General features: G+C 27.5%; 1 long non-coding RNA gene across 2 annotated transcripts; it reads right to left on the reverse strand.

Annotated features, from left to right (window-relative positions):
• Positions 1-2029: 2029 nt before the first annotated feature.
• Positions 2030-8672, reverse strand: LOC146997594 (uncharacterized). Of its 2 annotated transcripts, XR_015040704.1 has the most exons (5): positions 7965-8672; positions 6770-6878; positions 4483-4525; positions 3675-3793; positions 2030-2320 (listed from the first exon to the last, which is right to left on the reverse strand). It is a non-coding gene; the product is annotated as an uncharacterized LOC146997594 (long non-coding RNA). The 2 variants fall into 2 exon arrangements; XR_015040703.1 differs by lacking the exon at positions 3675-3793.
• Between the last annotated feature and the right edge of the window lie 252 nt (positions 8673-8924).

Raw genomic sequence — 8924 nt, forward strand, 5'->3', positions numbered from 1 at the left:
CTTCCCTATGTTTTCTTTGCATATGCGAATGACTGGTAAAAATTTAATCGGATGTATTCTCCACTTTACTGTGTATAGATGCACATTTTTTGGTAAAAAATTTGCATAAATCTCCAATTACCTTTTCACTGCATTTTTCATAAAATGTACTTATTTTAATCTCATATTTTTTATATAAATCTATGCAAAAACTTTCTGTATGCTATGATTAAAAGGTAAAATAATTTTTATATCAAATTCTTACATATCTGCCTTTTAGTTATGTACAGCAATATGGAATATATATAACTGAAAAATTTAAATGCACTAGTAAATGAAAAAAAAAATTCTATTAAAAAATTATATAACACTTAAAGGCTGAAAATTACATAATATTTCATTTCAAAGTGACTACAAAATATGCAATAAATTTCGTAAACATCAATTCTGTGTTTTAAATCAATTAATGCTATCGTTCATTTGCATTTTTGTTTACTAAATTCATTTCATAAATTTAAATTTAGTAAACAACTGTAGCAAACAGTTGTTTACTAAATAAACTTTAAATAAATTATTTGCTTTTCCGAAGGACATTTTCTTATGCCATGTAAATGAACGATAGCATTAATTGATTTAAAACATAGAACTCAGGTTTACAAAATTTATTGCATATTTTGTAGTCACTTTTAAATGAAATATTAAGCGATTTTCAGCCTTTAGTGTTATGTAATTTTTGAATAGAAATTAATTTTTTTGCATTTTAATTTTCCAGTTATATATATTCCATATTGCTGTACATACCTAAAAGGTGGATATGTAAAAATTTGATATTAAATTAATTTTATCTTTTAATCATAATATGCAGAACATTTTTGCATAGATTTATATAAAAAATAAGAGATTAAAATAAGCACATTTTACGAAAAATGCAGTAAATAGGTAATTGGAGATTTATGCAAATTTTTTACCAAAAATGTGCACTTTACACAGTAAAGAGAAGACATCGGACTAAATTTTTACCAAAGTCATTCGTATATGCAAAGAAAACATAGGGAAGATTTAGGTCAATTATTATCAAATATATAAGTTTTTGTACCGTAAAATACAGGGAATATCTACGTTAATTTCTATCTAAAGTACAATATAGTTAATTAACAAATTCAGTAAACGAATGTAGCACAAAAGAAAACATCATACATTTAGATTATTTGAATGAGTGTGCTAAATTTTAAAATTGTTAAATATAGACCAGGAAATTGTAGAAAACTTACCTTTTCCAATAGTTTACCAAGTTGACTTTGTTATTTTCCTTGAAGATGAATGTTTAATGTCACAAATATTTCATTCATATCTTCAGATAATACACAAATATATACATATTTATTTATTAAAATTCAGTTTATCCCAAACATGTTAAAGAAAATATTAATTTGCATGCAAGTTAATCGAGTAGCTTCTGTTTTAATTACACGCATAATTATGATATGTAAAAATTTTACATTTATCAGTCAATCTTGCAATGTATTGTAATCTATTATTGTTGTCTTTCTCAGTTTAAAATCTTATAAATATATTAGATCAGTACTAAAAGTTCACCTCTACAAAAGAAATGCTTTATTGAGGTATTTTTAAAAAGTTCCCTTTTACAATGTAACTTAATTTCATAAATACGTTCATAAAATTATGCAAATTCAAAATTACCTAAATATGTTCTTTATTTTATCTTATATACCAGATAAAATTTTAAAAAGTGAATTTGTTTAGGAATATTGAAGTTTTTAAATATTTATCTCATGTGACTTTTTCTATAACATCATTATAAATGTACATGTTGATGTGGACATACCAATTATTTTTTTCATCAAATAGCTTTATAGTATTAAATGATTTAAAAAGAGGCAACTGGACAAAAGAAAGCAATTAGAAGTTGGCTAATTTTTTATTAATTTGTTGTCAAATGCTGTGCATTTTAGATTATGCTCATATGATGACAATGAGTTATTTAAATTATAAAATTATTATAAACATATCCCACATAAATTAACAAGTATAAAATTTCAAGTTGTTTGAAGTATTATGAACTGTAATACTTGCAAAAGAAATACACATGAAATTAATTTAAGAATTAGGTTTATTTTACAGGTATTCAAAAACTGCAATTACTGTTAAACAATAAAAACTAACATTAAATCTGAAGAGCATATTTTTTTCAAAAATAAAATTCAACAATAGACTTCATGCAGCTTCGCCATATTTGTTCTATAGTTCGCTGTCTTTAATATCCTGCTCGATTTTTGTAAAAGTGAATTCTTTGTCACCCAATGTTTTGAGACCAATGCTCCTAAACAAGAAAAAGAAAAATTTGTAATAATTTCACACTTCAGATGTTTTCAGTTTTTAAATATAGTTGAAGTATTAAAAGATGCATATAAAATGCACCGAGTATTTCATATTTAAAAATTTACATTTCAGTAATTAAAAATTTAATTTCATACTATCACACAGTAAGCTTCAATTATATACCTTACACAATGCCTATAATTTCAAGTGAAAAATACTTAAGATTTGTTTAGAACTGCAAGGTTGAGAAAGTCTTTAATGGCTATGTTTGTATTTAAGTACATGAGAAAAAACTTAATTTTGTATTAATTAGATTGCATTACCCTTTTCAATTTTACTCCTACATATAGTAAAGAATATTCGCTTTCTTACAGAACTTTTTCTTAAATAAAGAGTAAGCAGAAAACTAATCACAACACTATATACATATAACAGAATACTTCATAAACATATACATGTCATTAACATACGTATATGCATTAACAGGCTATTTTACACATTTCAATAAACCAGAAACCAATACACAATCAAAAGTATTATCAGTAAATTCCTCCAAAATCAGAGCAAAAATCTTTAATTATGATAACAATGGCATCTCAGTTTGCAATATAAAATAGTTTAAGCCTACATTCATGTGCATTCTAAGCAAACAGAATAGAAAATAAAACTCTAAGCAAACAGAATGCTGAATAACAATAAAATTATAAATACCATAAAAAAAAATAAGAGCAACGTAGAATGATAGCAAGACTAAATAAATTTTCCTTCAAAAATCAATTTAAATTCAAAAATTTGCCTTCCTGTTTAACATCTCAAAATAGGGTTACTGCTTTCACTAACTAAATTTCCTGTCTTGGCAAAATAAAAATTGTCACTTCTGTTGCTGGAAATATTTGCTGCAAACTTTGTATGCAAATAATCCAGTGAAAAAATTTTAATTGTGGCTTGAATATTTTCTTTATTAAATAAATAAAAAATTGCCACATAATATTAATTTATGATCCACATGAAGCTTTTTACCTCTACCATATCATGCAGCTATTTTAAAATATATACTCTCTTATAAAAGCCACAGAATTTTTTTACCAATACTAATATAGTATAAATCATTAATAAATCTTCTAAAAACAGCCCCAAAATTTCTGAATTTGATACCCAAAACATAATTCTACGTAACTGTTAATGTATGCATTTGCTTGCACATACTTAAAATGAATATACACACAAAAACTTAACATATTAACTTTAATAAATTCTTAATTAGCAGGATGACTCAATTAAGGCAAAATATGAAAGAAATCTACCTGATGGAATAGTTGTGAAAGATATATTTAAAAAAAGCTAATATTGTTTACCTTACACATGGCAGAAATTGAGTAAACTGTATGCAGCTGGATTATTTATTAGGAATAGAAGTTAGATCAAAGTACCAAAGTCACACTAGGGCTTTAACCATTTGGATGCAAAGAAGCACCTGAATTTAAAAAAGAATAATTTAAAAAAGCTAATACAATTTTATAACTTTTACAATCTAGTACAAATATTAGACACATAAACAACACTAAATGTCATTATTTACTTGCATATTTTCCTTCTTTGTGTACTTTACTCCTTAATTTTTCAGGATATGATTTAGAAACAGAGTTATGGTAAAAATGTATACTGGTAAAAAAAATATTGCTGAAACTGATAAGTCCTTTGAATTATATACTATTGTGCAAAGAGGGATGGAATATGTGACTAAATATGATAAATCAGATTACAATAACATTAAACAAATAACATGAAAAACTGAAAAAAGAAATTTTATTTGAAATTATTTTTTAACTCATGGAAAGACAGACAGTATTTCCAACTTATTAAATTCAATTATATTTTACCTTCGTCAAACCAGTATTGGTAAGAGAGTTGTATTTAAAATCGGTGCTAAGCTAAAACTGCTTTCTTGCCTAATTTTATACTATTGAAAATACCGGTAATTGTCAAAGTTATTCGTACTCAATATGTGTAAGATTATTAATGAGTTGCCAAACCTCAGTTAACCATCTAATATACTACATTCAACATTATTATTTTTCTTTTTGAATGTCAGGTTTTCATTATTTCTGCCAATATATCTGTAACAGGACATAAAGATTGAGTTAATGTAGAATAGAAAATTACCTTGCAAGTTAGCACCTTTACCTTAGTGGCAGTACTGCATTCTCTAGAAAAAACATTTTAAATTATTATACTTAAACAAAAAATTCATATTTGTTACAGCAAAACATCATTAATACAATAAACCAGAGTTGAATGCAAATCTAGTTTAACTCCATTCTTGAAAACTAGTTTATTACATTCAATTTAATTTAAAAATAAAAAATAAGGTACGTATTATGATGACTACCTAGATATCTCGCCTAAACTGGCAATCCTTGTAGGTTATACAGGTTAACCCTAACATAGGTTATAGAGGGCACTAAGATAGAGAGTATTAATCCCACACTAGGGACTCTAACATTTGGTAGGAACAGTTTGAAACGCGAAACAGATATTTATAGTGAACCAATGCAAAACAAAAACAATAGTTCTTTAGGGACAAAGCCCCTTTGGACTAATAAATACGAGTAAATTAACAGCTTTTAGCTATTTTTTCTTCTTGTAAAAAATAGACATACATAATATTTTTAGAAAATAACAGTACTTTAAGCATGCAATTTCCACATATTTAACACAATAATTCATTCTAGCTCTGTTGCAATACTGGCAAAGGTACTCCTCCGTTATTAGGACGGGATTCAGAAATGTACTATGAAACCTCGAGATACGAGGAAAGTATGAGCAAAATACGAGATTAATTCGAGTAACGAGCAATGAGCCAGGCTGTTGGTATGGATGGCGTCATTTCCCTATCCGGCTCAACTCGGGGAATCCCCTCGTCAGATCACTCAGTGTTCTTTTATATACGTGTTTGTGCACTTGCAAGTTAATTGTTTTGACATTTAACATGAAAATAATTATTTCAAGATGCCTCACAAGAAGATTGTTGCCTCAGATAGTGCTGCAAAGAAAAATAAGGAGGCCATGGCCGTCGATATCAAGAAAGAAATCGTAGATAAACATAAGCATGGTGACGGAATTGGCGAAGACTTGCGGCCTTTCAACATCGAAAATCTATACTATTGTGAAGAAGCAGGAAGAAATTAAGAAAGCCAAAGGAATTATTGTTGCTTCCAAGCACCATAAAAGTACTCCTAGATGTTGAGAAGCTGTTGTTGGTGTGGATTAATGAGAATGAGTTAAAATGTTGGTAACAAAGTTAAACTATTGTTATATTATTTACCAGTGTTATTTATTAGGAAAAATTGACTTGATATTAAAATGTTGATATTTTTTGGGGTGTGGAACGGGTTAACTGAATTTCCATTATTTTCAATGGAGAAGCTTGTTTCTAGATACGAGAAATTCGCTATACCGGTCGAATGCTGGAACGAATTAAACTCGTATCTCGGGGTTCCACTGTAGATATGTAAGCATGTGTATATGCATGTATGCGCATATATGTGTATAAGTATACACATACATACATAAAGAATATACACGTGCACACACGAGCACCTACATTTAAAAATGCATGCATATAAACACACATTTCTGAATCTCCTGATAACAGAAGAATACCTACATGAATCATAGGATTTACATTATTCAGTTTCATTAGAATTCTTAAATGCAGAGGATTTACATTAATCAGTTTTATTAGAATTCTTAAATGCAGAGGATTTACATTAATCAGTTTTATTAGAATTCTTAAATGCAGAGGATTTACATTAATCAGTTTTATTAGAATTCTTAAATGCAGAGGATTTACATTAATCAGTTTTATTAGAATTCTTAAATGCAGAGGATTTACATTAATCAGTTTTATTAGAATTCTTAAACGAAATCTTCACTATCCAAAAATTCAGTTTCATTTCCAGCTGAAACTGTATCAGGACAATCTCATTTATATTATTTCCCTCTAACAACTGAACATTTTGAAAACCTTTTCTATTCCATGGAAAACTAATGCTACATTAAACATACATTTTCTAAATCTGAAAATTTTAAGTTAGCTTAGAAACTGTAATCATTCTTAAAAAAGTTTGATTTATGCAGATGTTAGATCAATAAAATTACTTTCCTGTGAAAAAGTAATATGGCATTGAACAACACGATTTTACACATCAAGATATACTGAGTGAAAATTCCTGAAATGTTTTATTTCTTTGTATCTCTGCAAGAATTGTATAAATAAGACTACCTCCTTTTATATAAAAAAAAAAAAAAAAAAATGTTTAGTAAATACTATGAAGAAAATTGGTTACATTATTTACAGTTCATAATTAATAGAAAATAAATCATTTCTTATCTTATCAGAATTTATTTTTATCACATTCATAAACAGTACTAATTTAAACAAACATACCATTATGATTTCAATAACTAGAAATAGAAAATCCAAATCTGCATCTTTGATGGTCTAGTAGATTGGACGTCTCGTTTACTACAATTCAGCAGGGTGCTGACTCCCCAGACTGTAATATATATATATAATTAATTTACAAGTGAAAAAGCAACAAAAATATAAACAATTTCTTGGTTTTATATAAGCATTTCTGCACATTTACAATTTAAATTTTTTTAACTATCTAGTTATATCAAAATACATGATTTTGTAAAATATAATTCAAATAATTTAAGGTATTTTAGATCAAATACTAATTTTTCAATAAATTTTTTCATGCAAGTCTAATAATCAACATAACTATCAAGTTTTGACTTTGAAAATTATGTTTAGAGAAACTTGAAGCTGCAGTAAATAGTAATAAATTTATTCAAAACTGAAAGTAAAGCATTCTTACTTTATTTTCTTTCTTTAACTATGGCAGATCTTTTAAAACAACAAAATCAAACAAACAAAAAAGAAATGCATTCATGAAAGGACTTAGGACTTCCTTATTATTCATGAAATACATATTTCAGTAATTACTAGTGTATAAAAATTCAGTATATATAAAAAAAAAAAAAAAAAAAAATGAACACGGATTTGGAACAAAGTACCTGTGTTTCTATGGCATAAAGTTTCCTTTTTTAATAGCACAATATCTTTGAGTTAAGGATTATATATTAAAGCAAATTTATAAAACTAAATTCAAAAATAAGAAATTAAATTATTTTTAGGGAAAACACTAAGCAAATCAAAAATTTTGAATTTCATAAATAACTGAAAGTTACATGCTTTATTTTTTGGCATAAGGTAGATAACATTTCCATAACAGATTTCTGAACAATTAGTCATGTTAATATTGCCTTTTTTTTTCCATTAAAAGCTATTTCCTGCTTAATTACAGTATGCTTTAAGATAAATATTAAAACGTTTGAGTAAAAATAATATAACTATAAAAAGGTGAGACACATACAAAAAGGAGTGACACAAACAGTAAGAAACAGACTAGTGCAAAATTTAACAGTACCAAATCCTGAAAATGAATCATTAGGCACGTACACAAAAGAACAACACATGGAAAATCACATTTCCTACACAGACGCTATTTATAAAATTTTATATAGGTGAAAAAAATACGAGTATTAAACACTGAAAATATAAAATATTCACTTACTTCCTTCAAATAATTAGTAACTTCGATGGATTCAGTCACAAACGCCAATCCACGAACAAACAGTATTCTTTGCGACTTTACCATTCTTTTCAACCGCCATTGCTTTACGACTTATGACTTACTTTTTTCTGGTCATTAACTACTAAAGAGTTTTTGCCAGTAGATCGCATTAAAGTGCACTAGGCAAAGATATTTTCAAATAAATGGTACTAGGGAAGTACCAACACCCGTGGGCGAAGAAAATTCAGCTGCGTGAGCAGGCATATCTTAATACTTACGAAAGTAGGCGTTTATCATAAAAATTGTGCAGTGGTAAGCAATGGCATTAAATTGAAGCATGTAGGCAGGTTCAGTGAGTTGTATGGCAAATGCAGGTGGTGAGCTCTATATAGCTAGTAAGAGTGCAGGATAAGCAATAGTGAGACATCATGAAAATGGCGCGAAGACAGTTTGAAGCTGTGAATGGCATAAGAGTTCAAAGTCCTTCAGAAGTATGCAGTAGTTAGATAGGCCGTAAAAGTTCAAAAGTTCGTAGAATCATACGATAAAGTAAAAATTCATATAAAATAATTTTAAAAAATGAAATAGTAACATAAAAATCTTGAATAAAAAATTTTCTTGATTAACATTAGTATAAGATGCAACACAAATAAAAGGATAGAGTCCAATTAGAGTTCAAGTAAATTTTGAGTGCTGACTTCACAAATATCCCGCCACAACCGGAAGTAGAAAGTATCTGCTTTGCCATTGGTCAGTGAACAAGAATTGCAACGCATTTTTTTTCTTTATAATTAAACATATTAAGAAAGCTTCTAAATTAGCATATGAAATAAACTTACTTTTGCATTATATAAATTTATATTCACAGCATCTCTATATTAAGGTAATAATTAAATTTTTCTACGAAAAATAGAACTGTCTGTATATGCGCATGCTCAGTGTATAATCGTAAATCCGGTT

Source organism: Stegodyphus dumicola, chromosome 4 (genome assembly GCF_044657685.1).
Source record: "Stegodyphus dumicola isolate Sdum_Otavi_A_Nest chromosome 4, ASM4465768v1".
In the NCBI taxonomy this organism is placed as follows: domain Eukaryota; kingdom Metazoa; phylum Arthropoda; class Arachnida; order Araneae; family Eresidae; genus Stegodyphus; species Stegodyphus dumicola.